Below are 19,455 nucleotides of genomic sequence, written 5' to 3'. Positions count from 1 at the left end.
ACAAGTTTTTCGCTCCTGTATGGCTAAACATCCAGCTGCCACAATCTCTCTACACTCTGTAGAAGCTTGTTAGTGGGTGAGAGGATGGAGATGTGCAGGCACTGTTGTGATGCTGCCTGCTGCTTGCTGTACCTGGTGGGCCCTTGAAGTGTCCAACCCAACTTTGTCTTCACGGCAGCTGGTCCTCCGCGAGGTCCCAAACGCACAGGCTCCACTGGAGTGATTAAGTGGGTATAATCTGACCCGATTAGCAACAGAGGTTGCACTCTGTTAATCGTCTGAAGAGGGAGGCCTCTTAAATGTTTGTACTTCCTCTGAAGTGCCGTCATTGAGTAATTGTGCTCTGCCATACCCAGTTGCTCAGGAGTGAATGCTCTGTAGATATTGAAGGGCAGTATGCTGTCCTCTCTGACTGCTTGGCGCTTGATAAGGCCTTCTTAACTGTCGGTGTGCTCTCAGGTTGGTCTGTGGTATGCAGGATGTTGGTGTTCTTGCCACTCTTAGAGTTGCGGCGCTCTATCCTGGGTCCTACTCTGCTCTTGTTTTCACCGATTAGAGGCTCACACACTGTCTCTTGCATCTTCAGCTCGTAGTCAAGCCAGTCAGCAAAGTGCAATAGGCTTGGTATTGTAAGACGCTGTGGGTACAGGAACCTCTTAAATTCCGCCCGTATATCATGGTGCAGTTTGGACAGCAGCCGTGTCACATGTGAACCACAGTGAAGCTCAGTCTTTCCATTTTCCCCAAGCTGGTCTAACATTGCCACGAGTGCTCTTACTGTCAAGGAGAATCGCTTAAACCCACTGGAGTCACCACGTGCAAGATTAGGGGCCTCCATTAGATCAGCTATTTTGCTGAGAGCTAGCTGGTGAGGCTGTCCATAATGCTCTATTAGACTTTTCATAGTGTCAGTATAGGGCTGTAGTGAGTTAGTGTCTGAGTCCGCTATTAGAAGAGCCTCTTCATACACCAGGTGGTCCACCAAGATCTGGTATTTAAAGCGCTCTGTAGTGTGCACAGGCAGCAGGTCTCGGATCCCCTTTAGTGAATGCAGGGATTGTGGGTTTAGGTACGCTGTCTCATGGTGGTGTGAGGGTCGCAGCTCTTCGGGCAGCGACTCACATCTTCGTGGGGTGTAGGGTACACAGTACTCTGGTGTCTGCACCAATGTGCAATGGTGGCGGAATTGACATGGCTTGGTATGCTCCGCCATCCTGCTCTATATCATGCTGGTGGTAGGCAGATGTGGGGAAAGAAGAGGGGGCTGGCTGTCGGCGTGCTGATAGGTCTGGAAGGGGCGTACGACCGTCAAGTCACCTGTGCATGTCCATTACCTGTTGCTGCAGCCTTTGATTATCTTCCCTCAGCTTATAAAGAACTTCAAGGACCTCCGGCGCTGTTTCTGGGGCAGGTCTTGATTGGGCAGAGGCTGTCGTACTCTGAAAAAGGGGTTCTGTATACTCAAACTGCCGTGGATAGGCAGCATCTGCTCCCCGCATAACACTCCTGGCCGCATGCAGCAGTGGTGGTGTTAGAGGTGTCATCCTGGCGTGTCTCTCTGGGAATCTCACCATGCTGTTGTAGGGCCGCTGTTGCTCTAACAGGGTAATCGGTTGATGAGGCAAACGAGAGGGCGGCGGCAATGTTTGGAGGGAGATGTTATAGTCTTCCATCCAGGCTGGTCGTCGGATCTCTGCGGGGTCGGGCATCTCCTGGACGTGTATTCTGATCCAAAAACATCTCTAAACAATCCCACGGTGGCCACGCTGTATCCGGCTCGAAGGACCAAATGTTTTGTTGTTGGAAAGGACTGTATAATTTGAATGGTCTTTAAAGTTTATGGCCGCCAGGGAGCATCGATTAGAATGCAGATAAGATGTTCGTTGAGCTGTTTATTGGAATAAAGATTTGTCTATGAAGGTGTGTGTGTTTCGTCAGTATTAGAACAAATATAAACTTCACAGTCTCTCAACACCAACGCTCTCTTTCAAACTTTCCCGAAAACCGAAACTTAACTGTCTCCTTCCGCACGCTGGTGCTGGGCACATTGACGCTCCTGATTGGCTGATTCTCAAGCAGCCAGTTTTATCATTCTGAAAAGGGTCGTCCTTTTTCACAAAAAGCTTTTCACAACACACACGTGACACAAGTGAGTTTTGTCTGAAATTCGTTTGTATTTCTTATAAGTGAGCACTGCAGATGTTCTAGATCATCTTCGGAAATGCTCTGAGTTTAGTTAAATGCATTGTAAATATAAGAAATATAAAATAAATATAATATTATTGGCATTAATATACATTTTATGAATAGTTTATAGTATTGACTTTAAAGTTCTTTCAATCACTTATAAAGCCTTAAAGGGTTTAGCCCCTACCTACCTAACAGAGCTTCAATCACACTACAACCCATCACGCTCTCTAAGATCTCAAAACTCAGGACTTTTGATAATACCTAATTCTCCCCTGTAAAGCTGCTTTGGAACAATGCAAATTGTGAAAAGCGCTATATAAATAAAATGGATATAAAATAATTTATAATCAGATACAAAATTGTTGAAGGGGCCTACAGAGAACTGACATGGGGGAAAGGGCTGAACCTCTCTTGACATTACTGGTAAACAATAAACCAGTTAAAGCTCTGGTGGACACCGGAGCCACCTATTCCACTGTCACAGGCGGCATAAAACAATCTGATTTGAGTGACAAAATGGTGGGTGTCGTCGGATTCTCTGGGGAGGTAGAAAGCTCGCCTAAGACAAAACCATTTAAAGTAGAAGTGGCAAATCAATGCTTATCACACTCGTTCCTTTTCTCCAGCAATGCTCCCATTCCTCTTTTGGGGAGAGATTTATTAATAAAATTAGGGGCTAGCATTCTGTGCTCAGCAGAAGGGGTTATAGTTACATTTCCAGATGGTACAACCATTAACTGTTCCCTATCAGGTAATACGACAGACAGCCAGTGGATGCTGACCTCGTGTGGTGAGGAGGAGGCAGCTGATCTTTACTGGGTAAAATTAGATGATGACACACAGTGGGGCACAGCAGTGGAACTGCATAATAAATACGGTTCATGGATTTCAAATTTAGATATCTATTTACCCCCCATAGACCCATTGCATTGTACATTGTTTTATGACAGGAATGACATAACCACTTATGAAGAAATGTTTCAGGAAGTGGAGGGGGACAGATGGGTGTTGGAGGGAGCCGGAATTTTTGTAAGTAAAAAAAGGAGTGATGGCTCAAGTGAAGCTGACAGAAGAGCAGTTGAAGTGGTATGAGATGGCAGACACAGCAGCACCTCACATATCGTTAGCCTTACACCCAAGCCATGAAGCCAGGGAGCTAGGTAAGATTACAAAAACACTGTTGGCCACCCAGGATTGGGTTGTTAAATATTCACCTAAACACAAAGCCTATTGGATAGAAGGTGCCACACGAGACACTGGAGCTCTTGAGCATGTGCAGGTTTCTAGATTCCATGGCAGGGAGCTGTCAGATAGTGTGGGAGCACCAGATGTCATAAAAAACCTGAGGATCTTTGGTCTCAGGGCCCAACAGATGTAGGTTTTTGTAACATGTCTCTAGTTTACTTTCAGTTAAACACACCCGACCCCATCTGGATTCCACAATACCGTAACAAACCTGAGGCGGACGAGGGTGTGGCCGTAACAGTAAAAGGACTCCTAGAGAGGGGTGTTATTACACCATACAAATCTAGGTGGAACACACCTATTTTTCCGGTGCCGAAACCAGGCACGAATAAGTACAGGTTGGTACATGATTTGAGACCAATCAATGCTGTTGTGGCTACACCATCGTTAACAGTGCCTAATCCGTATACTGCACTCTCTGTGATAACACCTGAGCATAATTGGTTTACATGTATTGATTTGGCTAACGCATTTTTCTTTAGCAGAGGAATGCAAGGCGTGTGTGGCTTTCACGTACAGAGGTTGTCAATATTCTTACAACAGATTACCCCAGGGGTTTGTTTTGTCACCAGGAATTTTTAACCATGCATTAAAACAACAATTAAAGGACTGTAGTTTGCCTGGAGACTGTGTGCTGATCATGTATGTTGATGACCTACTTTTGGTAGCCAAAACAGAGCAAGGATGCCTGGAGGGGAGCGAAGCTGTGTTAAGACAATTACACAAAAGTGGCTTCAAGGTAAGCAAGGAAAAGCTGCAATTTTGCAGACCTTGTGTTACATTTCTAGGTCGCATGATCTCCCCAGAAGGCTCCACGCTAACTGTAGCCCATAGACGAGGAATTCTGAGTCATCCAAAGCCAAACGCGGTTAAGGATATGTTGTTAAGGAGATGATTCCATTGTATGTTTCATTAACAGCCCCTTTGAGAGATCTTGTAAAGCAACAGGGTATGAAGAATTTGAGAGCAGATATTGAGTGGACAGAGGAAGCTGAACGGACATTCATTAACCTGAAACAACAAATGGCACATGCAGCTAATCTCAGCAGTGCCGATTACAGATCACAATTTCACTTGGACCTTTCTGAGACAGGGTCAAGTGCACATGGGGTACTTTATCAAAAAGACCAGGGGGGCAGAAAAGTGTTGATGTATGTTAGCATGTTGTTGGACAGTGTAGAACAAAGACAGCCACCATGCAGCAGATTTGTCGCAGGACTGGCAAAGATAGTGAAGAAAACGTCTCACATTGTCATGGGCCACCACCTAATTGTTATAACCACGCATTCAATCGCATCTTTTGTTAATTCTGAATCATTCACATTTTCCCCTTTGCGACAGCGACGCATTGCAGCAATTTTGCTCGCCGACCATATCATATACACACATGAGGGCATTAAAGTGGCAGATATGGTGGAGGAGGGAGAACCACACGACTGTGCACCGATCACAGAGAGGGCGTCAGTGGTCAGACCAGGTTTGTTTGCAAAACCATTGACTGGCCTTGAGCCAGTCATGACTTTGTTCACTGACGGGTGCTGTTTCAGGGCTTAAGACGGAAGTTTGAAAGCGGCTTATGCAGTGGTAGAGCAGGTAGGACATGAGATGATTACGAGGGATGCAGCAAGGTTAGATGGGAAGCAGTCAGCACAGAGGGCAGAAATGGTAGCAGTGATCAAAGCCTTGCGACATGCTGGTGGACACCGTGTAAACATCTATACTGATTCTGATTATGTTGTTACAGCTGTAAATGTTGAAATGCCCTTATGGCAACGATGTGGCTTTATCACATCATGTGGTCGACCAATTACGCATGCGCATGCGGCCAGAGACTTTTAGAAGCCCTGATGATCCCTAGGGAGGTGGCAGTAATTAAATGCACTGGCCACTCTGAGACGGAAGGTCATTTGACTGAAGGTAACGATGCTGAAGATCTGGCAGCGAAAGCAGATAAACCTTAATTTAAAACTAAAATTGGCTAAAATCTGTGCACAGACAAAACTTAATTGGCTATCAGCTCTCACTTTCGCACTGATGTTTATCAGCTCATCTGTAAATAGAATAACAGGTTTCACTCATTTTGAATTGCTTACGGGTTGTCAGTTTCCAGCACCTATGACAGCGCTGACGAAGGAACCTGTACGTCCATTATCTCACAATGTACAAACTAACTGTTCTGATTAAAACCTTTTGCCAACAGGTCAATCATGTTAAAGCTGAACCGTTCACCCTAGTCACAGCAGACTAGGTGAGGATTAGAACATTCCGAAGGAAATGGAATGAACCACTCTGGTCACAACCCTACCGAGTGACAGCACGTAACTCACATTGTGTTCAACTCAAGGGAAAAGGAGGCATCTGGTTTCAGTTAACCTCTTGTGTGACTTGTGCACCCCCTTGTAGGAATCTTGATGAAACACGGGTGGACCTGAGGAGTCAGGTCCAAGAGAGGGAAGGTGCTGAAGCTTTTGAGACAGCAGGTACCGAACCATATTGAGAACAAGAACAGCACCCAACACTCCAACAGCTAAAAAAAAATAATAAAAAAAAACGGGTGACGTGTTCACAAGTCCATATACAGAAACATTGGCCCACTGTATAAGTCCCAACTGTGCATACGGTGCAGGTATAGCAAAACAGTTCAAAGAAAGATACGGTACTGAAAAGGTGATTGCACAGAACAGACAACCAGGTGAATGTGCTGTGACCAAAGAGAAGGACTGTAGAATCATTTTCCACATGTGGAAATACGTTTTACCATTTATTCTTTATAATCAATATATATATTGTTGTTATTGTGATTTTTCATATTTTAAATATTCACATTTTTCATATTTATTATTTTTCATATTTTTTCATATTCTTCATATTGACTATTTTTCATATTTTTATATTCACATTATTCATATTTTTCATATTCATTATTGTTTTTGTGATTTTTATATTGTCATATTCATTAACGTATAACCATTTATTCCTTACAATTAAGTACATTTTGTGTGATTTTAACCATATATTTTTCCTCAATCGCATATTCTCATAAAGTATACTGTGTGTTTAACCGTTTTAATTTTCAAGAGTGTGTTTATTGTTCCTTCAAAGTACTAGAGAGGGTAACGAGATGAAGCTGTGGGAAAACTGTAAGCTGTTGGGGATCCTATTAATAATTTCAGGAGTTATAGTAGGAATCATTTTTAGCCTAACTGTGTCATGATTCTGCTGCATCATGTCATGTTTCTCTTGGTTTAGTGGCAGGATCATGACAGAACCTCATGTTAAATGTGGAGAGAGACAATTATTGTTCTTATGGCCTTCCATACTCTCTCCGGTCTCGTCATTGTTCCCATCCTCTTGTTACCTCGTTATTGATTATTGCCTACACCTGTTTCCCTCTTGATTTGCTCCCTTATTTAATGCCCTTGTGTCTTCTGTCTTGTGCTGGTTCATTGTGGTTTGTGTGGTGAGTTCCTGTGTTATGTTAGTTTAGTCATGTGTAGTTATGTCAAAGAGTTAATTTAAGTTTTGGTTCAGTGTAGTTAGTCTTAGTCCTGTCATGTATCCATGTTTTGTTATGTTACCCCCACGTGGGTCTTTGTTTTATTATTTATTAAATATATGTTAACCCCTTACCCGCTGTTTGCACCTGGGTCCTCTCTCCGTGTCTCACCACTCGAGAATCATGACAAACTGAGGGTCAGGAAAGCAACAACACCATATCGAAATGAAGTAACATTCAGGAGTAAATAATCCTATTGGAGATTGGCTAGACAAAACATTGGGAAAAAGTAAAGCAATAGTATGTGATGTCCATAGGGGTACTTGTAGCAATTTTGATTACGTGTGGTTGTTGTTGCATTCCTTGCCTTAGATCTCTTTGTAATCGCCTAGTAATTGCGGCCATAGAGAAACCGGAAAGCCCTCAACCATTTAATATGCCATTGTTATCTAGCTATAATAACGACATGGAGGACCAAGAATTGTGACCTCTATCGAGGTCAACAGAGGGATTGATGGGTTTACGATGTTCTATGCATTATAAGTTTATATTTACTGTTGTTTTACTGTCAAATATAATGATATGAGTATGTTTATGCTGTGCGGGTGTTTTAAACTTGAAAACTAGTTTGCAGGAGTGTGGAACAAGAGCTTTGAGGAATGCAGGTGAGTGTGTGTTCGAAAGAATGTTCCTGTCGTAAATCACATTCTCCGGCAAGGCCCGGCTGTTTTTAAATCATGTTTTGCAGAAAACCAACAGTTTGCTGGGAAATGGAGTCAGATTAACGTGTCCCGAGGTGATTGGTTTCAGAGGAGCCTGAAGAGAGAAACGACGTCACATATGTTTTAAATGTCTGTTACACACGAGGCTGGGGTTGTTTTTTCTTACTCATGTATGTGAGAAGCAACCCCAGCTGGAAAGAAGCTTTTACATCTGATAATAAATTTGACTTAAACTTTTTGGGAAAAACTGTCTCTTCGACTTTCCTCAAATTTTGAACATGCAGGACTGAAGTGAAAAGTCCGTCAGTACTGTGTCTTTTTCTTGTAATGTAGATATCCCAGGATTTCTTACTGAATTCTGAATCCTGACTCTGCTTCAAAACTCACAAGAACTGGGTGCCTGTCGTCAAGGATAAGATCTTACAGTTCGCCAGCCGAGAAAAGCAGGCTCTTCATTTACTTTCCAATTTAGAAACTATGTCAGCAGTAATTGGGATTAAAGGGGTTAGTTCATCTAACTGATAATTTTGTCATTAAGCATCTATGTTCGAGTCTGCCTAGATGCAGTGTAAATTATTTACTCTCTCTCATGTTATTCCAAGATAATTTCTTATATTTATTTAGCCCTTTGTAAAAAACCTTTATTGGAGTCAAATTTTAAGGATGCTAGGACGAGTTCATGTAAACACTTAATTGCAGCCCATCAGAGTGACATCTGATCAGTGTGCATATTTGAATGGCAGTGTGTTCCTTGTGAAAACAAGAGATTTTCTGCCTGAAAATTGTGCCAAATGCAGAGAATTGTGTGTAGTGTTATGAAAAAAGTGTGTTTTAGAACTGCAATGTGAGTGTAAAGCAGGAATTGTGCTTGTAGTTTAGCAGAATTGGTTCCGGGGGTTGGTGAATGAGTTACATGTTGTGGTCATTGTGTCTCAAGTACCAATATTTGTGTGTAAACAATTGAGAAAAACTGTAATTGTGTGGGGAATCGGCAAATTGGCGCCCCTGCATGCTGAGAAGGTCCCGTGTGTGTGAAGGGGAAAGGGGCACGCAGGGGATAGTTCACCTCTTAAGCGCCAGTGATTTACATGTTAAGTCAATGCAAAGATGCGATGACCTACTTGCGATTCGCGCGAATGAGGCGATTGAGCGTTCGAGTTGAAAAATCTAAACTTTGGCACAAATTCGCGCTGCCAATCAGGAGCTTTCTCTAGTAGAGCTGTGATTATTTACATTTACATTTAGTCATTTAGCAGACGCGCTTTTATCCAAAGCGATTTATAGAGTTCGAGGAGCAATAAGCGATAGCCTATGTCATACAAAGAGCAATAGTACAATAGATGCTTATAAAAAGTTAGTTTCAACAAAAGCTAGACCACTACCTGTTGAGAGAAGAGTGTTAGTGTAAGTTTTTTACGTTTTTGTCAGGTATTCGCCGAAATGTGCGTTATTTGGAAGAAATTATTATTCCCATGACGCGAATTCAAATTGTGGGCCAAAGTCAGTCACGCACCACCTCGACTTTCTTCCAAATAACACACATTGTATCCATAATGCAATGAATACAGGCCTATAGTCCCTGCACATTTTTGTTTTTCTGAATTGTGTGAAATGGCTAATAAAAATAATACAAAACGATTATGGGCGTGACTGGTTTCCTGAGTAATAGTGTTTGGGGGCGGGGGGGAAATCTGTTGATTGTCGAGTGCCAAATAAACAGAGATGGACAGGAAAAGGTCAAAGACATCAGGGACCCGTTTCAATAAGGAGGTTCAAGCAACACTGAGTTAAAATATGAACTCTGAGTTGATTTACTCAGATAATCGCTACTCTGAGTTTTCTGTTTCAGAACAGCTGGTTTCAATCAGTTCAATCCACTCTGAGTAAGTTTACTCGAGGTTACTCGTGTTCACCGCGGCTTTAAAAAGCCATCATCAATTGAGCGAAGATAACACGATTCACCATGGCAACGCCACGTGACAAAAAGCGCTCCGTTTATTTCTCGCCAGTCGAATTGGAGGCACTGTATATATATATGTATATATATAAACATATATACCTACGATTTTTTGTCATGTAGGTGCAATCCTTCTGCAATAAAAAGAACATGGCAGCAGCTGAGAATAAAATATAAAAACATCATTCAGTCCGATGAGTTTAAATGCTCTTGGTAGTAGGATGCCTGATTGGGAAATGTTTGATATATTTAATAAACTGGCCTTGAAAGTTTTGAGTATATGAGAACCGAGCACTGTGGCTGTAGAAGACAAAAAACTGGCCATGCTTGCCCCTGCTCCAGCTATGTCTAATGGAGGCCAGCCAGAGATCCTCTAGCGACAGACGCAAGAGGGACTGCGGTCGTTAGGCTCGTGGTTAGAGCGCCCGTCTCTCGTTCTGACCGACGGCAGTTCGAAGCCAGAACAGAACGGGGCGAGTGGGACCTTTTAAATGTGCACCCAATCACATTGGGAAATCCTAAAGGGTATTTGAATTATTAGAGTTGGCAGCAAGAGCACATTTATTTGATCAGCTTATTCAGAAAGACGTTCACCATTCACCTGCAATCTTATGAAACTCCTCTTTGATGGTTCTCACAGGAAACTTAACACACATGTATATAAAGTGCTTGAGAGCGATTCACACTTTTCTTACTGCTCTGCATACAGTTGCCTTGCTAACGTGTTCTGCATCCCCGGTGTTATAAAGAAAGCTTCCATTAGTAAAGAAACGTAAAGCCATACAGAGAATCTGCTCAGATGTAAGAGCGCAGCCACGACGAGTGAGGTTTGTGATGTAAGGATGAAGCAGATTATGAATATATTTAATGGACTGTAAAGAAAAACTGTGCCGCTCAAATAAAGAATCCTCCGGATATGATAAAACATCCAAACGTGGCTTCACCATATATACTCTCCCGACGTAAATGTAACTCTCTCTGAATGAATGCAGCTTCCTCATCTACGGGTACTGAATAAACGGACATTTAATGTCTGTGTTACGAACTTGTGCGCGATTAAGGAAAACGAATGAAAAAACAAACGGCGAAGGCAATTTCAACACCACTCGCGCTTCTAAAAGGGGGCGGAGATTGAAACAAACCTCGGGTTAGTGGAATAAAACCTGCTCCTGACCAGGTTAGGTTCACAGAGTAGGTTACTATGGTTACTCACTCTAAGTATAATATACCTTGATTTCTGAAACAGGCTTGACTTACCCCGCGGTCACGGGTTTGATATAAAACTCGCGTTCTGAAATTGAAAACCCAGAGTATCCCGTTTTCTGGAGTTAACTTACTCTGAGTTTGCACTTACCCTGCTTTCTGAAACGGGTCCCAGGTGCACAAAAAAACTGAATTGTGCAATTGAGAAATATAATTTTCTCCTTCACTTATGTTGTTATAAAAAATATGAAGGTTTGTCATCTTTTTGTGTGTGTGTTTTATTTTTATTTATAAATTTTTCGGGGGGGGGGGCGCTCAAAGGTGGTCTCGCCCAGGGTGCAATTCAATGTAGAACCGCCACTGTTCTCATTGATTGAACACAACCACTCAAAATTGATTTAACCTGTTTCAAATGATGTGACACAACCGATACAAGATTCTTCTAAGATTTATTGCAATTCGAAGAGATATTTTCTTTGAGCAGCAGGTTCAGGGGCAGCAGGGTCAAGAGCTAATTGAGAATCCCATACCCACCTATGTGATAGTGTGGGACAATGTCAGTTTTCACCGAGCTGCTCAGGTAAGGGAATGGTTTACAGTAACATCAATGGGAAGTTTACGAACCTGTACCTCCCTCCATACTCGCCTTTCTGGTGTTTTTCTCCTCTTGAAGATGGAAAGTTTATGATAGACAACCCTAAACAAGAGTAAATCTGCTGCAAGCCATGGATTTAGCCTGTGGTGATATAGGTGAGGAATCATGTCAGGACTGGATACGGCACACAAGAGGCTTCTTCCACCATTGCCTCAGAAAGGACAATATTTCTTGTGACGTCCATGAAGTGCTCTGGGACCCGTTTCAGAAAGCAGGGTAAGTGCAAACTCAGAGTAAGTTAACCCCAGAAAACGGGATACTCTGAGTTTTCAGTTTCAGAACGCGAGGTATATCAAACCCGTGACCGCGGGGTAAGTCAAGCCTGTTTCAGAAATCAAGGTATATTATACTTAGAGTGAGTAACCATAGTAACCTACTCTGTGAACCTAACCTGGTCTGGAGCAGGTTTTATTCCACTAACCCGAGGTTTGTTTCAATCTCCGCCCCTTTTAGAAGCGCGAGCGGTGTTGAACTTGCCTACGCCGTTTGTTTTTTCAATCGTTTTCCTTAATCGCGCACAAGTTTATAACACAGACATTAAAATGGCATGTCCGTTTATTCAGTACCCGTAGATGAGGAAGCTGCATTCATTCAGAGAGAGTTAAATTTACGTCGGTAGAGAATATATGGTGAAGCCCCGTTTGGATGTTTTATCATATCCGGAGGATTTTTTATTTGAGCGATACAGTTTTTCTTTACAGTCCATTAAATATATTCACAATCTGCTTCATCCTTACATCACAAACCTCTCTCGTGAATTCGCTCTTACATCTGAGCAGATTATTTTTATGGTCACGTTTCTTTGCTAACGGAAGCTTTCTTTATAACACCGATGCAGAACACGTTAGCAAGGCAACTGTAGGCAGAGCAGTAAGAAAAGTGTGAATCGCTCTCAAGCACTTTTTATACATTTGTGTTAAGCTTCCTGTGAGAGCCATCAAAGAGGAGTTTCATATGATTGCAGGTGAATGGTGAACGCCTTTCTGAATAAGCTGATCAAATAAATGTGGTCTTGCTGCCACCTCTGGAAGTAGCTGATAATTCAAATACCCTTAAGGATTTCCCATTGTGATTGGGTGCACATGTAGCCGGTCCCACTCGCGCGGTCTTCGTACCGACGTTGGCCCGAATGGGAGACGGGCGCTCTAACGATGAGCCGTAGAGCGTCTCTGTTGGTCTGGGAGTGCCGCTTACACACTGCACAGCTCTTCACTCCGTTACACATAGCTGGAGCAGGGGCGAGCATGGCCAGTTTTTTGTCTTCTATAGCCACAGTGCTCGGTTCTCATATCCTCATAACTTTCAAAGCCAGTTTATTAAATATATCAAGCATTTCCCAGTCAGGCATCCTACAAGCAAGAGCATTTAAACTCACCGGACTGAATGATGTTTTTATATTTTATTTTCAGCTGCTGCCATGTTCTTTTTATTGCAGAAGGATTGCACCTACATGACAAAAACCGAAGCTATATATGTGTTTATATATATATATATATATATATATATATATATATATATATATATATATATATATATATATATATATATGTATGTATATCTTACATGTAAATGTGTATATATAGACACATTTTTATATAGTGCCTCCAATTCGTCTGCAAGAAGTAAACGGAACGCTTTTTGTCACGTGGCGTTGCCATGGTGAATCATGTTATCTTCGCTCAATTGATGATGGCTTTATAAAGCCGCGGTGAACACGCGTAACCTCGAGTAAACTTACTCAGAGTGGATTGAACTGATTGAAACCAGCTGTTCTGAAACAGAAAACTCAGAGTAGCGATTATCTGAGTAAATCAACTCAGAGTTCATATTTTAACTCAGGGTTGCTTGAACCTCCTTATTGAAACGGGTCCCAGGTCAGTCCCATGTGTTTTGTGTGGAGAAAGAGCATTGCTTTGGTTTAAGAAGCCATGCTCTCTCTCCAGTGTCGCGTCCTTTAGTCCCGCCCCCTTGTTTCCCCGGTTAGCAGTCCATTAGTGTTAGTCTTGTCTCCAGCCCTGATCCATCTTTCCCTTAGTGTTTCAGTCCCCTCACCTGCCTCGTGCAATCCTCCTGTTAGCTTTCCCTTAGTGTTTCATCCATGTCACCTGCCGCCACTCTCCCTGTGTCATCAGTCCTTGTTAGTATTTCCCTTTATCAAGCCCCAGTTTCCCTCTGTCTCTTGTCGGTGCATTTTGCACACTTTGCACATTTACCCTTCGTATGTCTGGATTACCCGTGTTCCTGTTCCCTGGACTCAAGTTTGTGGACTTAGTTTGTTATTCTTAAGACCTTGTTTTGTCCCCCTTGTGGGAAGTTTTAGTTTTCAGTCTTGTTTGTGTTCATGTTTTCCCCATCGAGGGTCTTTGTTTTGAAATAAAGTCTTGTTGTTCGACACATGTCTGCCTGCGCTTGGGTTCTGTCCACAACCATAACAGAAGTACAATGTATTTTCTATATAATGGTGTATTGTTTACTGACTGCTTGATAGTGTATTTCATTTTGATCACTTTGTTTATGATTTGAGAGCAGTGTTTGATTTTGAACACAGGTAAAACAGTTTAGTCGAAAGTTTCAATTTGCAAGAGTCAGAGGTTTTGTAAATAGTGCTTGAAGATGAGGTTTTGTGTTCAAAGTTTTCAGAAAATGGAGCAAGGTTTCAGAAATTGTGTTTTAGCAATTGAGAAACTGTAAGCTATCTGCAGTCCCAGTGGTTTGTGCCCAAGTTACCTTTTCTTTTTTTATTGAGTTACGGATGCTAGCAGTGTTCATGTTAACAATGTTGACAGCTTTTTGGATAACGTTAATGTCACGATCTGAGAGAGATCCAAATGCAGGTGGAACATAAGTTTATTAAGGACAAAGTCAAATGAGTCACACTCGAGCCGAGCTCGGAAATAATAAATACGGAGGTAGTCAAGAAGGCTGGGGTCGGTCGATCCGCGAACAGAGTCCAGTGGGGCAATGACAGTTCAGAAGAGGGACAGGCAATCGTCAGCCGAGGGGTGAAGCAACTCGTAAATACGAGGGGACAGTCCAAGAAGATCTAACCAGCGATCACCAACTCGGATGAGCACACACTGGACAGAAGACAAGGTTAGTACACAATAGATTCAAAATGACAAGACGTACCACGGTACAAAGGCAAGGCGATCAGCATAAATTGTGTAACCCGGTTGAATGTTAATCATTAGTAGGTTATACCAGTTTGAATAACTAATTTCATGGTTTAATAAATAGTTTAAGGTTAAAAAGAAAAGTTAATAATCATTTACAAGTTATGCTTTTGATGTATAAGAAAGCACAATATTAATTTATGTTCATGTTTTGCATTTAAAAGGTTAAATATGTTTTGGTTAATATGTGTGAAGATGCTTATTTAATGCCTGTAAGAATAGGAAGAGAGGTACAGAAGTGTTTTGTGAATTTATTTTATTTTCTGAAAGTTTTGTAATGAGCCAATCACGGTGGAGGTCAAAGGAGAGGGGGAGGAGGATCGAGAGACGCGAGGGTTTTGGTCTGATAAGAAATACGTGGTAAAGTTTAATAGAGAAAATGTGCTTTTTGTAGTGAGAGTGTTCGACAAGGACTCTTATATTCGCTTGAGTGGTGTTATTTCTGTCGGTGCGAGTGGCATACCCCGCACATAAAGACTAAAATAAGTGCTAAGCGTTTACACGGACATTGCTAACAAGCTAGCGGCCAGCGATCTTGTGGGTTAAGCCTGTGTGTAACGAGCAACTGAGGGACGACGAGCAAAGACCCGGACGCAGCCGGATAGTGTTACGGAGTGGTGGACTTTGCCCGCATCGTCGACCATGTGACTTCCCTCGTCAACCATCTTCCTGTGAATTCGTTTCGTCCGGTTTTCCTCTGGCGGATGCTTTGAATCCTGTCCGCGTGAGGTTGCATCTACATCAGTAAATAAGGTACCATTTTTAGTTTGGCCCGTGTGGTGAAGCAGCCATTTGGTTTAAGGCTACAACGTTCACAAGCTACATTCAGGCCTGCAGCATTGGAACATTTGAAGGGTATTTCTAATTTAAAATAGAGTTTTGCCGGCTATTTTATTTTCTTGGGCCCTATTGTTTTGTATGTGAAGTTAAATGCCTGTGTTATATGAAAAGTGAGTTTTTCAATACCTGTTTACTTTTGACACACTTTTTCTACTAAATCTGGTATATTTTTTATAAAACTGTTGTGGTTACTGTCTCTGTAGATTATTTTAAATTGATTAAGAGAAAAGTGTAATTTCTTAGGTTAACTTTGAAAGTGTTTTATATTTTAAGTATTTGAAAGACATTGACATTTCGTTGATGAGGTAAATAATACTGTTTAAATAGTGATTAAGAGGGGGAAAGTATTTCATTCTAAGAGTTAGTAAGTACACACACACACAGGTTGAATACAGATAATTTATTAGTGAAACTCACATATTTGTGTAAAAATAAGTTTAAAGAACACAGGATAGCTACCTCTCATTATAGTGAAATACGCTAGAGAGGCGCTACAATTGCAAAACACACTGGCAAGGAACAGAAAGACGGAAGCAACTATAACAGTCAGAAATTAGCAAGCAAAGAGAGAACAGGTGTGCAAGAGAGCGAAATGATAGAGTGGTAGCAGCTGTGCGTGAGCGCACGTAGAAGAGAGTAAAACGAAAGACCGAGCAAGGATTAGACCAGAGTCCTGACAGTTAAAACATAATCTTAGTTTTGTTTTGTTAAACACATGAATAACATGAGTTGAATCTTTACAGTTTTTTTCCAATTGTTAACACACAATTTTACTAGTCTGTGTAGCCGGCATAGCTGCCTAGTTAATTGTAGTGACAACCTGAGTATGCACTGAATGGTGATCACCTAATTAGATCCAGGTGCGCTATGGGTGCGTGAGTGCGTATAAGGAATGTTCCTGCGTTCATTGAGAAGCGCGTTGATTGTTGCAAACTTGGAGGCTGTTCTCTGAAGTTGCTCCCGTATGGGTTTTTTTTTTATCTAAACCGCACAGATCTGTGAGCGGAGCTGCACAGCATTTGGTGCACTTCCCGGGCTGTTTACCCATCGTGGTTCGATGTTTGGAAAGCTAATTCACCCATCGTGATTTGATGTTGAAAAGCTGATTCATTAATGATCAGGTGGGTGTACAATTGATTTAATGAGTATCCGTAAAAGGACTTGTTGTTTATATCATGTTCCCCTCTGTTATAGCCGAAGTGATCGCGAGCTGTTAATATGTTCGTGTGCTTACAGTGAACTGATTGAGACCGGGACCTGGGCTTCCTCTTCCTCTTGCGCTATTTTCCCTTTTGGTCCCTTTGTCGCCTTGGACACCTGGTTGTGCGTTGCCGCGGCGTCCCGCCCTGCCTCGCCTCACCTCATTCTTCATTCTGCGTTTCTGGACCAGTCTGTATTACGTGCACTTGACCTCGGGCGATTGTGAGATCCGAGTATTAATGTTGTCGGGCCGTTTGGACCAGCCCGCATACATCGGGAGATTGTGACACCAGAGCATAAATCCGTGTGGCGTTTGGTCACCTCCGCACCGTTTCAACTGGAAGACTGTGTTTGTGGGATTCGTATGGTATTATCGCGAGTGAATGAATTTCTAAGTGGATGTGTGTGTCTGGGTGTGTTTGGTTGCTGTTAAAGGTGTGTGTGTGTGTGTGTGTGTGTGTGAGAGCGCGTGTGTGTCCATGAGAGCAATAAGCGTTGATGTGAGTTTGATCTTATGGAGTGAATCTTGTGGTATTGTGTTGTTGAACTGTGTAATGTGATTGTATGTTATTCTGTTGTTGCTTTATTTTTTATTTAACTTTATATTCTTTTTCTATTTGGTTTATTGATTTTGATACGTGACAATTGAGTAACGACTGGGACTTTGTCGGACTAACTATGAGGTATTGCTGACTCCTCTAGGTCCACATTACTGGGTACCCTGGTTCACTGAGTGATTTGATTCTGCTTAAGTTCTGTCATCTGAATGCACGCGTGCTCGTGGTGAGGTGCGTACATGAGTGTACGGTTAAAGTTGTAGTGAAGTAGAATTAGGTAGGTTGCCATTTCTCCCTGTCAACTGACATGTCCCCTCCAATTGTCTGATTGTTTTTGTTTGCATTTGTTTAGTCTCGAATCTACATGAATCCCTTGTCTCCTGAATTGTGTGTGTTTTTATTCTATTTATAATAATAAAAGAATTATTGTTATATTTCTCTATATTCTCGTCTCTGTCGTATCTTTGTGGGAACGAACCTGTGTACTTATTGGACCATTATTTCCCTGGGTGAAATTCCCAGGGTGGCGTAGTCGGTGTTGAAATTATAATAGTCCAAAATAACAAACTCCACCCATTCGGTGCTTCATTTGGTTTTATCAAAATACTTAACACAATTCACGAAACCACACACCTAATCTGCAAAATACCTCATATATCCTGCAAAATGAAGCACTGCAACCGAAACTACACATAGCATTATCAAAATCAAACTTTTGCATGAAATGGCACACACTTCATTCATATTACCAGATTTTTGCCTAACCAACTACACACTGTTGGGCATAATAAAAAGCACCCCCATCTTTAGTATGCTTTGCCATAATACTAAAATATGTATCAGATTGTTCACATGCTCAGAAATATTTGCAGATACACACACATGCTATTGCAACATTTTATTTTTTATTTTTTCCACTACAGTAAACAAGTCAGTGCAACATATGCACAGCAGATATATTTACATGGGACTGAACAAAATATTCTTACAAAAAAACAGTAAACTGAAAAAGAATTTCAGAAAAAATATATTACAGTAAAAAAAGAGGCAATAAATTTACAGTTTTTTTCAATCGCTAACAAGCACTTACCCATACTTCAGATACTTTTTCTAAACTCTTAACACAGACTCACACCTACAAAACACAATTGGCCAAATGGATAATTTTTTTCTCAAAAACACATTTGGTTAAATATATACTAACTCTTCATTTCAAAATGGAGCACATATTTCTCTGCACACACGAACTTTACCAAAACACTTGAAATCTGACTCAAGATGAAATTATTCTGTCAAAGAATAACACTTGTTTTCACTTCACAAGGTACATGGAGTCAATCAAAGTAAACCAGGTTTCAAAATACTGGCTATTGTTGACATTACATAAACTGCATAGACTTTAATGTTTCAGTTTTACAGGTATTTGCATGCAAACCATGCAATCCACCAATTTCTTGGTTGGGAACTGTTGGTCCACATGTACAGTAATGTTCACATTCAAAAGCATTCCAGTAAAAAGAAAGTCATGTTTTTTTCATTTACTGTTTACTACAGGAGGTACAGTAGAAACATGGTATGATAGAAAAGAAAAAGTTTTACAGTATTGCTTACAGAACAAAATATTCATGAAACACACAAGAACATTCTGAACAAAAAAACAACAGCAAAAAGCCCAGATAAATGGGCGGGAAGTAAAAAAAACAAAAAATTACTGTATCTAATCTCTGCGATCTTCAGGGTTAGGCCACATGTTTTCATCAACATCACATCTTATATTATCCAAGGCAATGCATCTGGGATAAAACCGCTTGGTATTTCGGATCCACCCTTGGCAATCATGAATTGTGATGTCCCTGCAGCCAGCATCCATGGTTTCAAGGAGGGACATCTGGTCATGTGGCTGATGGTCATAAACCTTCCACCTCCATGCAGAAAAGAACTCCTCTATGGGGTTGAGGAACGGTGAATAGGGTGGAAGGAAGACACTTACCAGTCTTGGGTGGACTTCAAACCATGTTGTTATCGCTTGCGAATGATGGAAAGCCACATTGTCCCAGGTAATTACAAATGTCCTCATGTTTTCACCCTCCTGATCCTGCTGTGGAACCAGGCGCTGGTGGAGATCATTGAGAAAGGCAAGGAGGCGCTCGGTATTATAGGGTCCAACCTGACATCTGTGAAGGAGTAATCCTGCATTTGCAATTGCTGCACACATGG

General features: G+C 41.6%; 1 long non-coding RNA gene across 1 annotated transcript; it reads left to right on the top strand.

Moving 5' to 3' along the window:
* Positions 1–14,880: 14,880 nt before the first annotated feature.
* Positions 14,881–17,679, top strand: LOC306891145. Its single transcript, XR_013786325.1, has 3 exons — positions 14,881–15,496; positions 16,476–16,602; positions 16,718–17,679. It is a non-coding gene; the product is annotated as an uncharacterized lncRNA (long non-coding RNA).
* Positions 17,680–19,455: the final 1,776 nt, after the last annotated feature.

This window comes from Barbatula barbatula (genome assembly GCF_947034865.1).
Source record: "Barbatula barbatula genome assembly, chromosome: 2".
NCBI lineage: Eukaryota > Metazoa > Chordata > Actinopteri > Cypriniformes > Nemacheilidae > Barbatula > Barbatula barbatula.
This window is presented reverse-complemented; position numbering and strand designations above follow the sequence as displayed.